This window comes from Hydra viridissima, unplaced genomic scaffold, assembly GCF_058129835.1.
Source record: "Hydra viridissima isolate aposymbiotic clone 2 unplaced genomic scaffold, HvirCarnegie_v1 scaffold_4, whole genome shotgun sequence".
NCBI lineage: Eukaryota > Metazoa > Cnidaria > Hydrozoa > Anthoathecata > Hydridae > Hydra > Hydra viridissima.
Window position 1 is genome coordinate 11,874,668 of NW_028324303.1, and position 17,988 is coordinate 11,892,655.

The window sequence follows — 17,988 nt, forward strand, 5'->3', positions numbered from 1 at the left end:
CAAACGGTCTTAAAAAGTTTCAGGATCGGTGCTAAAAAATTACTAGAAAAGGTTCTTCAACCTCGTGTTGTTTCATGCAAGCCAACTTTAGAGATGACAGCTTGATGCAGGATATCACACAGAAAACTTGGTCCAAGACTAACCCAGAGACAAAAAAAAAAAACCCTCTGTCCTAAAGATGTGTGGTTACCAAGCTCCTCTGACTTGAAGCGATTAGATCAAACCAATGGGAAAAGCAGGTGCTTGTATTAAACATCTAAACTTAAATGAACACTGGAGCTCTTGCAAACTGTCTCAAAACAACCTCTTCACTAACTACATCCAGCACACTTGAAAAAATTTTAGCCTTATTATGAGGTTGTGATTGAGCCTCAAGAAAAATATCTAAATCTTGAACATTATAATTGTAACTATAATTGTTATTAAATAGATTTTTGTCCAATATTAACATTTTTCCCCAACAAAAACATTAGTGGCTCATAAATTCATATGAAATTGCTAAATCCTATATATCATTTGATTTTTTGTACCATACACCATTTTTGTAGGGTAAATTTTTAAAATTGCATATAAAGTTTGGCTAAAGAGATCCTAAAAGCAGCACAGTTTAATAATAACTTATAGCTTTTTTCTAAAGTTGATTCAAAGAGATTTTAGCAAAATACTGGAAAAATCAAATTAAAAAAAAAAAACACTAAAGAAATCAAAATTAGAAAAAATCAAAAACAAAAAAAAAAACTTAAACAAAACAAGAAAAAAACTAAAGCGAAACAAAACATAAAATAAAGTTTTTAAAATCTTTATGTTAGCTGGGTAAAAACAGCATAAACCATGCACTTTTAAAACCTTTTTACATAAGTTAACTTCCATAAAAAAATAGCAGTTGCATTTTTTTTTTTTTTTGTTCTGATACTCATATACTGTCTAATTGTAGGAAAATAGTTTTATTACTAAAACACTTTGCTGCTTAAAAATTTGAAAAAAAAGTTTGTTTTTTTTTTCATAAAATTATTTACCTTGCCTATTTCACTCTTTAAACTTATATTTAATACACAAATCAGATCACTAAGTTTAATAGAGGAGTAGCTTGTTTGTATTTGAAGGACTACTAAGTAATTTTAATATAGGGAGTAGAGGAAATGAGGACAGAGTAAACAAGGTTCTTTTTTTTTTTTTTTTTTTTTTTATGGCATGAAAAATCATGAAAGTCTTTTTTTTTAAATGAGTAAAAGTGAATACTTATACATAATTATATCAAAAGTGTATAAATTAATGACTTTTTGGTTCAGCATCAATTAGAGCTGAACGATGCCCAATTTTATCCAGTTCATTTATCAGCTCACCACTCTGATGTAGCTGCAGCATGATGTCAAATCCTCCAATAAACTCACCATTTATATAGACTTGTGGAATAGTTGGCCAGTTAGAAAATTCTTTTACACGACTTCTCAGCTTTTCATCAGCAAGAACATTTAATGTTTTAAAATTTTCACATCCATGCATTTTTAATATTTGAATAACATACTTGCTGAAGCCACATAACGGGGCATCAGGAGTTCCTTTCATAAACACAACAAGTTTATTATCTTGAACAATCTCTTTGAATTTATCATCACTCCAATCAATATTAGAAGAAAGATTCTTATGTTGATAACTGTGGTGTACAAAAAGTTGCTTTGGAGCAAGGATATCTGTGATATAACCTCTATAACAAGGGAGATAAAATGATTTTTGAGTTAATCTCGGAGCTAAGGAGGCAACAACTTTTATAATCTGTGTCCTACAAAACATTTTTATTGTTTTTTTTTTTAGCTGAAATAGAAAAATAAACGGTAGCCTTCAGTTAAACAGCGTAAAGTAAGTACATCCTTGTGCCTTTTTTTTTTTGTGGTTGTTACAAATACGTCTGAAAAAATAACTCCCATGATGAAAAATATATTTTATGAGTTTTTATTAAATGTTTCGTAATGAATTTTATTAAATATTTTAAGAGTATTTTTGTAAAAAACTTTTATTCGAAAAAAAAGAATTTTACACCAGGAAGACTTAAACTATATTTAGGTACTTTGTTATTGACACATCTTAATTACTACACTCAGATTGAAAATAGCTCTCAGAAAATATATTTACAAGTAACTGAAATCCCCAATTAATTGAAAACCTTTGTATTCAATTTCTAAAACTAAGACGATATTACATGGGCTGCTCCTAGTATGAGAGAATCAACGAGGATTTGCATTTTAAACTATGTAAGCTAACAAATAGCAACCCACTCCATAACAATTATCAATATTTTCAACCAAGGCTGTGCTAAGCAGTAAGCATTTGCGTCTCGCTAATTTTTTTATTCGAGTCGAGACAAAACAATGATATTCGGGACACAATTTTTAAATTCCGAGACAAAAATATTGTCCCGATTTTTAACTTTATTCCGGGACAATTTTTTCTTTTGTCTTTTTCCGGGACATTTCTCGTCTCGTTATGCTTGTTCTGGTTCATTTCGAGAAAACGAATCCGAGACGCAGACCCTTACTGAGCAGTTCAAAAATAGATTTAAATTTATGAATGTCTGTTTAAGGGTCAGTTTCTACTCATCCGTTTAGCTACGGGAAAGGGAAAGGGATTGGAAAATTGATTTTGAAAATTAATCACTGCGCATTCTCATGCGATTATTTTTCCCATCCCTTTTCCTTTCCTGTAGCTAAACGGATGAGTGGAAACTTGCACTTACACATGAGGACTACGATGTCTATTATAACAGGGTGTTCTTTAAATAGTTGTAGCTGAGGTTTATTAGATGTAGTTGAATGTACGATAAAGCGCGCTTTATTTATTCATTGCAACCAAAATGCGAAATGTTGTAATTGAATCGCAGTCTGAAACTAATCAACTCGATATATCAAATACTTGTTATTCTAATGACAAACAAGAGTTTGATTTTTTGAATTAAGAAATACATGGATTGTTTCCATTGAATTAAGATTCAAAAAAGTTATGAATTTCAGCAACAGAAACTTCTTTTTGTAAAAAGCTTAGCAATAGAAGCACAAGTGATTTTTCTTGATAATTATTAACCTCTATAGCATTATTGATAAACTTCATGTTTTTAGTTCACTTTTTAATTGATTTTTTAAAAACCAATTCTTATTGAAATCTTGTTACTTTGCTTATTACTGTCGATTATCTCTGGATGATGGTGGGTAGGAGTGATCAGCGATTAATCTTTTGTTTCTATCGATAAGAAAGATGAATTGCGAAAGACTATGCAAAATATGTTTTAATACACGTACACACACACACACACACACACACACACACACACACACACACACACACACACACACACACACACACACACACACACACAGATATAGAGAGGCAAGAACTGTTCATCACCAATTTTAAGTTGCCTCGCTTAACTTAAATACATGTAGATTAAGGCATCCCATACTTTTCAAAAATCACCGTTTTTTACCATTTAACACTAGGTCCCAAGTTTTTATTGGCTTGAAGGTATATAAATATAGGATCTGTTAAAAAAAAACAACTGATATCATTAAAAGTAATTTTTTTATTAAAAAAAAAAGTCTTCTCTTGCAAAAATGAACTTACATTGTTTCGTTTTCTTGACAAAAAAATTTAGGCGAAAGTAAAGTTGTTGCTGCTGCAGTAAAAAACTCATTTCACTTCTTGATAAAATTTTTAACAAACACAAAACAAAGTTTCTTAAAAAAAATTATTTTAATATAAGGTTTTGACTTATCTTTATATTTATATATTTTTCGTATTTCGGTTTTTTTGTAATTATTTATTCTAACCCACAAATATTATGTTGTCAAAGAAAAAGAGATGACAATGAGTATGAAACAGTACGAAAACACTAATGGTTTGAAAACAAGAAAAAAGGCAAGCATGTTTGATTGAATTGGTATTAATAATATTAACAAACTTGATTTAATTGGTACAAATGTTTTTTTTATTTTTTAGCATTATCTTAATAATATAAATTATGTTTTAATAAAATTATTTACTTTAATAGAATTATTATTGTTTTCTTGTAAAAAAATTTATCATTAATGATATTGATAAGTAATGTCAGACAACCTCAAAGACAGGGTTTTCTGGACCTTTAGGGAAGTTGCTTTCCATGGTGACTGATATGGAAATAAATTAAAACTTTAAGCCAATATCTTTAAGCAGTGGCGGATTGGGCCGGCGGGACACCGGGACATTTCTCGGTGGGCCGGTCGAACAACATTTAAAATACATCTTATAAATTTATTAAAATTGTTAAAATTACAAAATTTAAAATTTTTTAGATTGCATTTTAAAAATAAAAAATCTTAAGAACGGTGTTGGCAGATCTTATTCTCATTTTTAATATTGCTACTCTCTAAATATGACGCTGTTTTAAAATTACATTTATCAAGAGTCATCAAAGAAAAGAAGACAAATAATGAAACGTCTGCGGGAACTAAAGGTAGAGGCAGTTTCATTTCATTAATTTCAAAATCTACTATTAACCAGGTAATTTTGGCCAGTGGAAAATTAATTCAAGATAGCATTTTATTAGATGTACAGGAAGCAGGTATTTTTTCTTTTCAAATTGACACCACACAGGACATAACACAAAAGGATCAGTGCTCAATTGTTGTCCGATATGTAAAGGGAAATATTTATGAACGTGTAGTAGCTGTTTTAAATTGCAAATCGTCTACAGGGAAAGACATGCGCAATTTAATTAGTACTTTTATTAAAAACAGTGGATTACATATTAAAAATTGTATCGGTAATTCGACAAACGGAGCAGCAAACATGCGTGGACAGTATAATGGCTTCACCAGTTGGTTAAGTAAAGAATCGCCTGGTCAAATTCACGTTTGGTGTTATGCCCACGTATTGAACTTAGTTGTCACAGATGCTACTAGTTCGGTTATTGAAGGTACTTCTCTCTTTCAATTACTCAACTCGTGTGCCGTATTTCTAAGAGAAGCTTATCAACGTATGGATGTTTGGGAAAACACCAGTGTAAAAATAAGGTATCAGAGACTTAACGTTATAGGTGAAACAAAATGGTCAGCTAAAGAAACAGCACTTAAAAAATTTTTTGGGCATTATGATAACAAAGAAACCTCATTATATGAAGACTTATTGATAACTTTGAACTATTTTGTGTCTAATGTATCTTTCAATGCTCAAATTAGACACACTGCATCAACACTAATGGAGTCTATTAAAATTTAAAGTTATACTTACAGCGCATATTTATTTAAAAATTTTTCAATATATTGGACCGTTATCTAAATATTTACAAACCAGCAATTTAAATTATTTAACAGCTTATAACATGGTAACTTCCACATTAAATTCGTTAAAAAAATTTTCACGTGATTTTAGTAATGTAAAAGAAAAGTCAAATTCATTTGCTAAACATGCGAATACACTACTTGAAGAGGAAAATTGTGAAATAATTGTCGGACAAGATATATCAGAACAGAGATTTAGACGACGAAAGAGAATGCCCGACGAAATAACCGAAGATGATGAATTTCAAAACCCAATCTAAAAATATAAAATAACCACGTTTAACGTAATTATGGATACCACAATAAATACTATAGAAAACCGTTTTAAAAATTATGGAAAATTATATGCAGACATGGCAATATTAGACCCTAAAAATTTTACCGACAATTAATGTTCAGAAAACAGTTTAGAAGAGCTCAGTAAATTACTAGTAAAATATCGTAAAACAGCTACAGCGTCAAATTTAAGGGAGGAATTAACTGATTTAATGACAAAATAGGACGACTTTAAAATATCTATGCAAGATATATATAACACCGATAAATGAACTGATTCAGATTCAGAAATAATAAGTGAAGTATGCCTCAAAAACAAAAAGAGTTGCAAAAATTGTATTTATTGCTGTTTTAATTTCTTGGCTAAATATAATTTATACAGCAAAGTATACAGCAATGTTTATTTTGCATATAAATTTATTTTAATATTATCTTCGACGCAAGTAGCTTGTGAACGTAGTTTTTCCAAATTAAAAATTATAAAAAATAGATTCAGATCTTCCTTGTCACAAGATAATTTGCAGTTTTTGATGCTTATGGCGATAGAGAAGGATATTTTGGTTAACTTAAATAATTATACAATAATAGATAAAATAAGAGAAAATGCTCCTGGTTTTAGTAAATATTTAAATGGTTAAGAATCTTTTGTTTATTTATTTTTTATTAAGCATGTATTTATATGTAATATTATATTAAAATGTTATATTATATTGTTTTTTTTTTTTTTGAGGCCAGTCCACTTGGGGTTTCCCGGGCCGCTCAAATTTGCTAGTCCGCTACTGTCTGTAAGTCCTAGTTTAATTAAATCTCGTGAAGAAATAGTAAATGAGTTATCTTCAGATTAGAAATAAATCTGTAAACAATACCAGATATTAATTTTAGGAAATCTTGCTGAAAGTTTGGCAAACCAAAAGCCAGGCACTATAGTCTGTTCAAGGGGGCTTAACAAAGTCTTCCTTATTTTCATTGTGAGTATGCAAGCTCACAATATTTTTACTCATTATTTTAGAGGATTAGAGGGAGAAGAGCTAAATTACTTAGAAGTAATTTTTAAGTTTCTTGTATCAGTTTACTTCTCTATGTAGTTCTAAATCAAAGTGAAGCATAGTTGGATAGAGGGCTCACAACACATCTTGAACCAACTCAACTTTACAAAGCTTTAAGATGAAAATGTAGAGAAAATTGTTAAAAAAGCTGTGAGATCTTCAGCATGGTATTCTCACTCTAAAATCTTATTACAAAGTTTACTTTGCAGCCAAAGCAAGATTGAAAGGAACTTTGCTGTTGAAAAATTCTAGAAACTTTAAAATATCAGAAAATGGGAAGCCTAGCTCCCAGAGCATACAAGATTCCTAAAGTAAAATTGTATACAACCACATTGATTGACCTTATATGGAAAGAAGCCTATGAATATATCTTAATCTATCAAATGAACAATAGTGATCTAGAAAAATTTCTGGAGTGTCCTATGGTATTTCTGTATTTCCTTGTTCACACAAGGGATTGAAAGGCCAGTTAATGAGGTAAAATTAATAAAAATACATTTTAATAAAAATTTAAGAAACAATTATTGATATGAAAATAGTTTTTAAACTAATTATATTTTTTTAGGTAACTTCAGCTTCTGAAACAGTCTTTGGTTTTGAGAGAAAAAATGGTTTTATCCAAGCAAGAGCAGAAAATAGAGCAATTATGCCTAATTTTTATAGCAAGAAGAACCTCTCATTATTTTAGCATTCATTTTAGTCATTTTTAGAATAAGCATTTGTGAAACCTGGCACCTATACATGGGATATGAAGGGTGGCTTATTCACAACTCCAATTTTTCCAAAAAAATCCATATTTATTGACATCCATTCTGGTGAAAAAAAAAAAATTTTTTTATACTATCTGTATGGGATAGTCTTATGTATATATACATATATATGTACATATATGTAGATATAAATGTGTACATATATTTATAGATACATATTTATACATATACGAACATTGATATACATAGATATATATGTACATATATATACATATATGTATGTACATATAGCGAGGATAGAATTATTTTGATCTATCTCCCATTTTAAACGTTGGGAGAAAATGAGTTATTAATTTTAGTAACGATTACTTTTAAAATACACTTTATATTTTAAATATTTTTCTAAATAAGTTGTTTAAACATAAATTATTTAAAGATAAATTATTATTTCTTTAAAACTTAAGCTAAATTTTTAATTAATTTTTACTATTAGAAAAAAATCAAAAACTTTTTCTCAACGTTTAAAATTGGAGGTAGAACAAAATAATTCTAACCTCGCAATATATATACACACGATTAATTTTCTGCGACATTCTAGCTACCATATTTAAACCACAAGAATTTCAAATGACTCTTTCTGATTTTATTTTTTTCTGAATAATTTAATAAATTTAAGATAATTAAAAAACTTTATAAGAGTATTAGATATTACCTCATACGTTTTTATTACTGCATATATTTTTTATGCGGCTAATTAATTTATGGCACTAAGTCGAAATGGGAGCAACAAACACTATTTTTTTAATGTATAGACTTTATCTTATCGCCCAATTTCTGTAATTGCTACTAGGATGTGATTTTCAACATTTTATATATTATATTAAAAATTGATTATAAACAATTAAGTTTTATTATTTAACATATCTCTTCTATAGAAGAGATATATCAATTAATAAAACTTAAAATCTCATTGCTAAATTTTTTCTATTGACTACAAAATGTAAAAGTCATGGTTATTAACACCATTGCTCATTTCATTTGTGTCGATTACGCATAACTTCCCCGTTTTATAAACAAAGTATAACATGCGAAAATATGTTCTTTAGTGTAGAACTTTGATAAAATGTAAATCAAGAAAAGAATACGTATATTCGTTTAAACAAGGTGAGTTTTTTTGAATTGTCTTTCATTGGATTTGTTTATGTAGGTGAAATAAACCCATAAAAATTGATACTCTTGGTGTTGGTAATTGCTGCAAGTAAAAGCAACTTTTGAACTAAGCAGCTTTTCAAAGTGCAATTCATTGTATGTCTTAAAAAAAATTCATTGTATGTCTTAAAAGTTTGAAGATTGAAAAGTAATAGTTTGGAGACACCTAATCAGTTTTAATTTCTTATAAGGTTATAACTGAGTAGATATACGTCCGTAGGGATACGTCTATAAGCTGAAAGGGACTCGATTTCATCTTTGTAAACTTTATTAAAGTTTGAAAAGAAAATTTTTAATTTTAAGTTTAGTAGTTTTTTAATTTTAAGTTTAATAGTTTTTTAATTTTTTAAATTTATTTGAAAACAAATAAAAAAGGAACTTGAAAAGAAAAAAAAAAAAACCCTGGCAATATGCATAGGAAGAAGCATTTGTAAAAAGTTGAACCATTTGAAAAAAGACTTGGAAAAGGTTTGTGCCATTTTAAGTTGTAAGTTTTAACCTTCCAACCAGTTTTACTCACAGCAGTCTTGACAAACGGTAGCCAAAACAGGCGCTATGTAACTACAAATGGCAAGAAATAAAACCAATTTCAAAATTTTTGAGACAGTACTAACAATCTGATGTTGATGATAAACACGAGTATTTTATCTTAAGTTTATTTCTTTTGTTCCTTGAAGATTCACAAAACTAAAATAACAGTTTGTGAAATTTTTTTTTGGCTCTAGCCAAACAATCGGTATACCAAAAGCCAACTTGTCACATAATCTCTTTGTCCTCATCCGTGAACTTGTGACACACTGTCTGCACACCTTGTGAGGGGGATCCAAGACTTGCCTCAATCACTATGTTTTACTTTAAAATATGTAAAATAGTTTCGCTTGACAAATGTTTTGAAGTTTGCCGTTTGAATGGAAATTGTGAAAGTGCTACAGTTGTTGTCATAATCTAAAAGAAATTAAGTAAAAAAAATACGAATTAAATTTTAGACAAGTTTAGAAAAACGACAAAAAGCATTAATAAAGTCTTTAAACCTCTCATTTGTTTTTGTATATTGTTTGGAGAATAAAATAGTACTCACCTTAAAAAAGTTGAAAATTATTTTGTTTTATTTTTTACTTGTTTACAGAAAAAAATGCTCTAAGCAATAATATTTTTTTCATTAAACTGGAAAGAGACTAAAACTAATTTACAATACATTATAAATTCAATAAACTTATTTTTAATATGATAAAAAATTAATGTTGAAAGTATTTAAAAGAAATTTGTGTATTAAAGAATAAGTATTTAAAAGATATTTTATCCTGTATTAAAGAATAAATAGAAAAACAGTTATAAAAAGTTCACAAAACATTTTGTAAGACGGAAAAAGATTTCCAAAAAATAAATTATAAGTTTTAGGAATTCCCGGAACCACAAACCGGTAAAAACTGGTAAAATGTTGCTATGGAACGAAACTATTTCTTGTTAATTGAGGTTGGAATTTAATCGTGCAATAAATGGTTCGTTCTGATGACAGATTTAAATTACGTATTTTAAATTGGTAAGACAAATTGAGTTTTGAAGAAAACATATGCATAAGGAACACTTTAATCTTTTTAAATTGTAGCAGAGCAAACAACTCTAAAAAGTTAACGTTTGTTGATACTTATATGCTGCAATTATTTTTTATATAAAAAATACACCTAAGTTAAAAACCAGTTTACTTTTTTGTATGTAAAAGGACAAAGTTATGTGACAATTTTACATAACTTTGATTGAATATTACAATATTATGGCTTTTTTTGGCTTATTTGTATTTTTTATATTTTAAATAAAAGATTATAAACAAAATATTTATGCAGGAAAGTTGTTTAAATGTGGCCAGTAAAAGTTTGACGCAAGGCTGCCCACTTTAATAAACCTTGTAACACTTAATTGCCATTATTACGCATCAATTCTAGAATAGAAACCATTACCAAAATAATTTAAAAATGCGGTCGAATTTTTTTCGTACCTAAACGACTTTTGATACGATGCGTGTAAAATTCTATTAACATTTTTTGCAAGTTTTGTTTTTTAGAAATTAAATAATCACAGCAAGAATTATTGTGTTTAAATTTTTTCAAAATTTCTTTCTTCTATAATCAGTATGTTGAAATGGTCGCCGAAAACGTTTAATAAAAACACGCAAATAATGTGTAAAGAAAAATACACACCAATTATTGATACAAAAAAAGATGAACTAGTAATTACAACAATCGATCGAAAAAGATATCATTTGCGTCGAAGGTTATCATCAAACTCTTCACAGTCTGAAACATCCTCCTCGTTCGATCTGGAATCTTCAAGTTCGATCAATTTTAGCAATTTGTGCGATAAAGAGGAGTTAAAATTTCTAAAATGGAAATCAGAGCACGAATGTAAGTCACCATCTAAACTGAGTAATTCTTTGAACAGTCTACTTAATAGTAGTTACAACTATAATAAGCGAGTATCTCGACATAGTCTTCCTTCCAAATTACTGAATGCTACAAACAACTGCACTAAAATTATTATCGATTCTAATAAAACGGACAACGAAGATAAAAGTAAATGCGAACAATTGGACTCAGATTGTGTGGACAAAGTTCCTAAAAGTGTTTGTAAACTACGAAGGAAAAATGGTTGCTATATAAAAGGATTCAACTACCAACATTATATAGATACAAAAAAAAAGTTAAAAGACTTCGATTTAAAAAATAATTTAAACGGAAGAGATCATCGTGGTAATATAAAAAGGGATAAAAGTTTTTTAGAATAATAATGTAAAATAAAATACATAAATTTTTATGGAACAAAAAATTGGTTTAAAAGCTTTGTGAATAATTTGAATAACTTGCGCTTTCATCAAAATGGAAATATTTTTTTGTTGAATTTTTATAAAATATATTTACTATTAATTATTAGTTAACAAATTAACAAACGATTACCAACTAAGACGAGAAAGATTCTTCTGTCTTTTGACATCTTGTTGTGACAGTATTTTTTATCTTAATCGTCGCCACCACGTTTTTTTTTTTTTTTTTTTGAATGTTTGGAAATTAAAATAACCTCAATTGTTTTTTTTTAAATGCTTGAAAGGTTTTTATTTCTAAATCATACTGGCTTCTCGGACATAAATTGTCAAGAAATTTGAAAAATGTGATGGCAAATAAATATGCATTATTACTTGAAAACAAAAACATATCATTTTGTTCCATTTGACACACAGTAAAATATAAAGAAACGTTCGATTGAAAAAACTACGATATGATATATGGATGATAAAACAATTTGTTAAATTTTATATTGTAATTATTCTTAACAGAACGTACAAAGAGAGGACGGTTGGTATCCTTAGTAAAATGAAAGCACTCGCGAAAAATCTTTTTTGCAACTAAGCATTGTTCTAATCAACAACGATTTAAAATTTAATATATGTAAAAGTTTGAAAGAAAGAAGACAAAACATGAAGAGGAAAAAAAAAATCTTCTTGTTATTAGAAAACAAAAGCTAGGGTCCAACAGCTAGTAGTTACTCTGTTATTGATCTGTAGAAAAATAATAATTCCTTTCCTTTTTCTTTTTTTCTATTTCAGGCAAACGGACCGAAAGGATGGATTTTGGTAAATCAAACATACAATTCCCCTTTACATTATTTGAGATTTCTTCTTTGTTGGATGTTAGTGCAAAGACTGTCAAGTATGAAATGAAAAATTCACATTAAAATTAATTGGTAGCAACCAAGAGCAAAACTGTATTTTTGGATTTTTTTGTTTTTACCTAGCTAAAGGTGGATTCTAGTTTCTGAAGGGGTTTGAGGTAAAAATATTTTCAATGTTTTCGTATAAAAATTGTGCGCGCATATACTTAAAAACTATACTTAAATATCTATAATTTACGAACTTTTAGAACTGCTTTGTGTACACTTGTATGCATATAATGCTGATTATTATTTAACAGAATAATTCATTAGTATTTTTAGTGGAGGTATAGGGGTTATGTCTTTCTTCCTCGTAGATTTTCATCTTTTATGTGCCCTTAACGTTTTTGATTAATTAATATTTTTTCTCATGAAAAATTTATTTAGTACAAAAAATATAAAAACCATCTTTCATTTGACTGAATTCTGAAACCATTTGTTCTTTAACAGTTTGTTTAACAATTTCTCCTTCGCGTTCCTTGTATAAAAAATGAGTAAAGCACAGACCGTGCGACTGGTGCTTTTTCTGCTTACTCGTTTACTACACAAGTCCTTTCGACAACGTTGACTCATATTGCACTATAATTTTATATGTATAACATCTAATGTATGTATTTTACATAATAAATGTAATTTATATGTAAATGTAGTATATACTAATAATTTGTAGTAAAGAAATTTCAAGACGCGCCATCTTCATTAATTGGTTTATCTGTAAAGTACCTTGGCGCAGCGTTTATTTTTTTTATTTACTTCGTTTACTGACAAGGAAGTCATGAGTTAAACACATATTTTATTACTATTCTTGATTACTTTGCAAACCAACCCACAAATTGCAAATGCGAAAAAAGAAAAAAAGAAAAAAAAAAAAACGAACCACGAAAGCTCTATTTTAGTTCTCTATACTATGAGAAATTTTTCTATTTGAAAACAGATTACAAGTATTTTTGATAAAAGTAAGACATGGTTTTGATAGAAACAAGTCATGAGTTTCCATTTTACAAATACTGAAGGAGACCTATGCAATTTAAATTGCTTTTTGTTTTATTTTCCACTTAGTAATTATTAGTGATCATTATTTGTATCATATTATCATTCTTATTTGATTATGAGTTATAACTTACTACTATAATGAAATCTATTTTTTAAATGCATCTAAATCTTTCAAAAGCACATCCCTATTTTCAGCTGATGAAAATGACGATCAAAGATTGCAGACTGGTTTTTTTACACCACTTTCTGCAAGTAGTTTTTTTTTTCACAAATTATTCTAAAACCAAAATTTTTCAATAAAAAACAAATTAATATTTAAGAAACAGTTTCTCAAAAATGGATTTCATTACTATGAAAACATAAATAAATAATTAATTGAGGCTGCTTTAATTTTAAGGGATAGGCTTGTGTAATATCTATACGTATATATGGTGGGAATGGTATTATATATTATTTATTAATCAACTTTACAAAGCTAATAATTCTTCTTATTACCGACTAAATAAAACATTGCTCACTGGATACACAACAAAAATATTATTGGTTAAAGTTGTTCTTTTTAACATACTTGTATACAAAAAGTATATTCAATATTGGGCATGTTAGCTTGCATACTCCATCAATTTGTAGATGCAAATAACTTAAAAACCAAATCAGATAATATCTTATAAACACATTGTTAAACGACGGTAAGTTTTGTTTAAATTTTTTCTCTTTGGAAAATACTTGTTTCAGCAGAATGGAAGACACATCGCTTTGTAAACAGTGGTAAACTTTATCACTACGCTTTCCATATGTTTCTGATTGATTCATCTTAGTTTTTAGAACAGCAATGAATATTACATATTATTATATTTGCAATTGCATTGGATTAAAATTAACTTTGTTATTTTATAGCCGATTTTTAAAAGATTATTGTAATACGAGTTAAAAAAATTGTTTGGGTTAACAAGAAGTCTAAAATTTGAAGGCCCTGGTTTTTATATTTTCGGGAATTAATATTGAATTAATATTAAATTTTCTCCTAATAATGAAAACAAGCGAGATCTTCTAGTTATATTGGGAAAACGAGGAAAAATCGTTGTTTCTCGTTTAAAACAATATTTTTATTACGCTGTATCGCTATAAACAATTACCAACAAATAAAGCAGAGTGTAATGTACCGTGTTAAACTGTATCGTATCAGGCTGTATTGCATCAAATCATTTTATTTAAACAATATTTGATTAATATGATACGAGAAAGATAACCAATTGTTTCCAAGGAAATTTTTTGTTAATTTTTCCTATAAAACAAATTTTATTTCATTTAGTTACAATACGAAAAGGATAACGAGAAAATTCCGATATACATAGAATAACAATACAAGAAGTACGCTTTCTTATATAAATGTAAATGTTATTTTAATACGAAACAACATTAGACAAACAAGAGAAAAACCAAACTTTAAAACGCGAGTTGTTTTTACTTACCTCTTAAACTCAAGTAGAATTCACCATCAAAAGTACTTTGTATTTAGATACCAAGTTTTGATGAAAAATTCTTTTTAATGCAAATTCTGAATTATATTCAAGTTATTAACTGAATTAAGGGCGATCTAAGGGGGCTAGGGGGCTCTGCTCCGTTCCCAAAAAGCTTTTTAAAAAATTTTAGAATCAACTTATTTTAATTAAGCAATCGTTTCTATCAGACTATAAATTGATAGGAAACGATTACCCGATTGGTTTTTTTTTTTTATTATTTGTTGCGTGTGTACTACGACAATTTTTATTTTTTAAAATTCAAAAAAAGGGCTTCTAACATTCACTATTATAATGATCTGGTTACGAACTCAAAAAAACTAAAATTTATATACGCTTTTTGCACTGATATTTTTATATTTACCAGGCATAAAAACTATATTTAGACTATTTGTCGTACGAATAAGTTATCACAGATTTTGGAAGTCAGTTACGTCCATAAAACTACTAATAAAAAGTTCGTACGATGCCTTAAAAAAAAAAGATATCTTAACTTATCTTACATGTAAGCTTATGAGAGAGAAAAACTTAGCATAAAAAGCAAATATGAATTGGTGCTGATCTTTTAGTATTAATGAAATAGTGTATTTAAGAGATTTTAAGAATTTTGGTAGAAGATTTTCTTGTTACACTAAATTTGTGAATTTTTTTACAAGCTAAAACATTTTTATCAAATTACACCGGTAAATATGACAATATGCCCCAGATTCGGGAGGTAAGTTGTCGCATTTTTAAATGCGTAAGTTTTGTTACAACAGACTTCCTAGTAATTTATTTGTTTGATACACTTAAAAGATAAATTGCTTTCTGATTAAAATCACTCCCGTCCATAAGTTTGGACGCACCTATCGCAACTACAGATATTAAGAGAAAAATGTGTCGGAATAATTCCGATTTATGACTTTAATAAAACAAATCGATAGTTTTATGTTCTTTTATTAGTTTTAATGAAAAAAATATATAATAGTATCAAAAATTATTACTAAAATGAAATATTTTTATTTAAATCATCTTTTCGTCAAATGGCCACCTTTAGCTTTGACTATTGGCAAATACGTGGCATGCGATCAATCAATTTTTTTAAATATTCCTCATCAATATTTTTCCATATGTTTTGAATTGCCTCTCAAAGATCATTTTTACCCCTTGGTGGAGTTTTTCGGACTTCTCGATCTAAATGATTCCACAATATCTCAATTGGGTTACAATCAGGACTTTGCGGTGGCCAAGCCATGACCTTCCACAATCCTTCCTCTTGTTTTTAATTTAAATATTGCTTAACCAATTTAGAAATGTGTTTAAGATTGTTATCTTGTTGGAACACGAATTGTTCGCCAATTAATTCGGTTCCACAGACTAAAACGTATTTTTTCAAAATCTTTAAATAGACTTCTTTTGTCATTTTCCCGTCAAATTCGGCAATTGATCCCACTTGGCCACCACCGAAACAACCCCAAACCATGATATTCCCACTTTCATGCTTAATTGTTTGCATAGTAAATTGCTCCAGCATTCTTTCTCCTACCCGACGACGAGCAAATGACCGACGTTTATTCCCAAAAATCTCAAACTTTGATTCGTCTGACCGAAGAACTCGATTCCACTCTTCTACCGTCCAATTCTTGTGTTCTTTGGCCCAGACTAATCTTTTTTGTTTGTAGACGGTTGTAAGACGTGTTTTTTAACAGCCACACGACCTCTAAGCCCTACTTCAAGAAGTCGCCTTTTTACCGTCGTTGTACTTATTTTTGTGGTATGATGTTCATTAAAATCAGCTGCTAAATCTGGCGTTGTGCGTTTTCGTAAAGAATTAATTACTATGTACTTATCCTCTTATTTCGTTGTAGAACGAGGTCTCCCTACTCTTTAACGATCGCAGAAAGACCCCCGTTTCTACTTTTCTTTTAATCGTTTTATTGATACAACTCTTTGAAAAGCTGAGGCTTCGACCATTTTCTCGATAAGAAAAGCCGAAATTATGAAGGATCCAAATTTCTATACGTTTTTCTAAATTTATCTGCCCTCTTTTTGCCATTTTAAATAACGAATCTTATAAGAATACTAAAATAAAATAATTGATTTGAAAAATGAGAAATAAAGTTGATAGTTCAAAATCAAATCATTAATTTTCAAAAACTATAGATTTATTAACTTTTTAAACAGAAAAAAGAAAATCTTATAACGCACTCAGCTTAAAAGTTTAACTAATAATGAGAATAGACAAAATAAAAAGTAATTTTATTTAAAAATTTATTTATTTTACGATACAAGTGGATATCGCTTAAAAATGTTTCTGTTTATTTTATTTTGCAAATAATAACAAATTTAACAATGTAAGAACATATTTCTTTTAAAAGTATCTCTCTTAACAATATTCTCACAGTACTTTATGATGAGACCAATGTAGACACTCTTAATAAACTTTATCTATGAGTTAAAGCGCGTTTTGTTTATTTTTGTAAGGTGCATCCAAACTTACGGACGGTAGTGTATATATATATATATATATATATATATATATATATATATATATATATATATATATATATATATATATATATATATATATATATATATATTAGGTGCCTTCGAATCAGAAATTTATACATCAAATCCAATCTTGAATCACATCACCCATATATTCGCGAATCGAATCTCGAATCATAAAAGTTATCTTAAAGTTTTTTTTAACGTTTCATCACAAAATAATCTATGTTGCGTTAATACTTTGCAGACTTCACATTTGAATTGGGGTTGCACACCGTTGGAAAATTTATTAGAAACCTTCATTCGATAATATGGAGATTTTTCGAATCGAATCTGGAATCATTTTTCCGATTCGATTCGAAATTTCGAAGCTTTGCAGGAACATAATTTTATATATATATATATATATATATATATATATATATATATATATATATATATATATATATATATATATATATATATATATGAAGATTAAACAGTTGCAAAACAGTTATAGGAAAAAAATGTAACAAATAGCCCTAGTCTCTACTACATGCGCTTCTTTTTAGAAGATGTTTACATATAAGAAGGAGTTTTACATGATATTTTGTGCTAGTCGCTTTAAATTGAAACATTTTTGATTATATTGAACAAATCATGCTATAAGATTGCAGAAAAAATTGCGATACATTTCATACCTTGTCATTTTGTTTCAACCTCTGATGTAAATGATAACACGTTTTTTGACTTGATTACTTAT

The 17,988-nt window shown here is 28.3% G+C and overlaps 1 long non-coding RNA gene and 1 pseudogene across 2 annotated transcripts; one reads left to right on the plus strand and one right to left on the minus strand.

The window, feature by feature from the left end:
• Positions 1-5,299: 5,299 nt before the first annotated feature.
• Positions 5,300-17,958, minus strand: LOC149889922 (uncharacterized). 2 transcript variants are annotated; one of them, XR_016451504.1, is made up of 3 exons: positions 17,927-17,958; positions 14,403-14,524; positions 5,300-5,562 (listed from the first exon to the last, which is right to left on the minus strand). It is a non-coding gene; the product is annotated as an uncharacterized LOC149889922 (long non-coding RNA). The 2 variants fall into 2 exon arrangements; XR_016451505.1 differs by lacking the exon at positions 5,300-5,562 and adding an exon at positions 10,412-10,921.
• On the plus strand, positions 5,597-7,316 carry LOC149889923 (uncharacterized; annotated as a pseudogene).
• Positions 17,959-17,988: the final 30 nt, after the last annotated feature.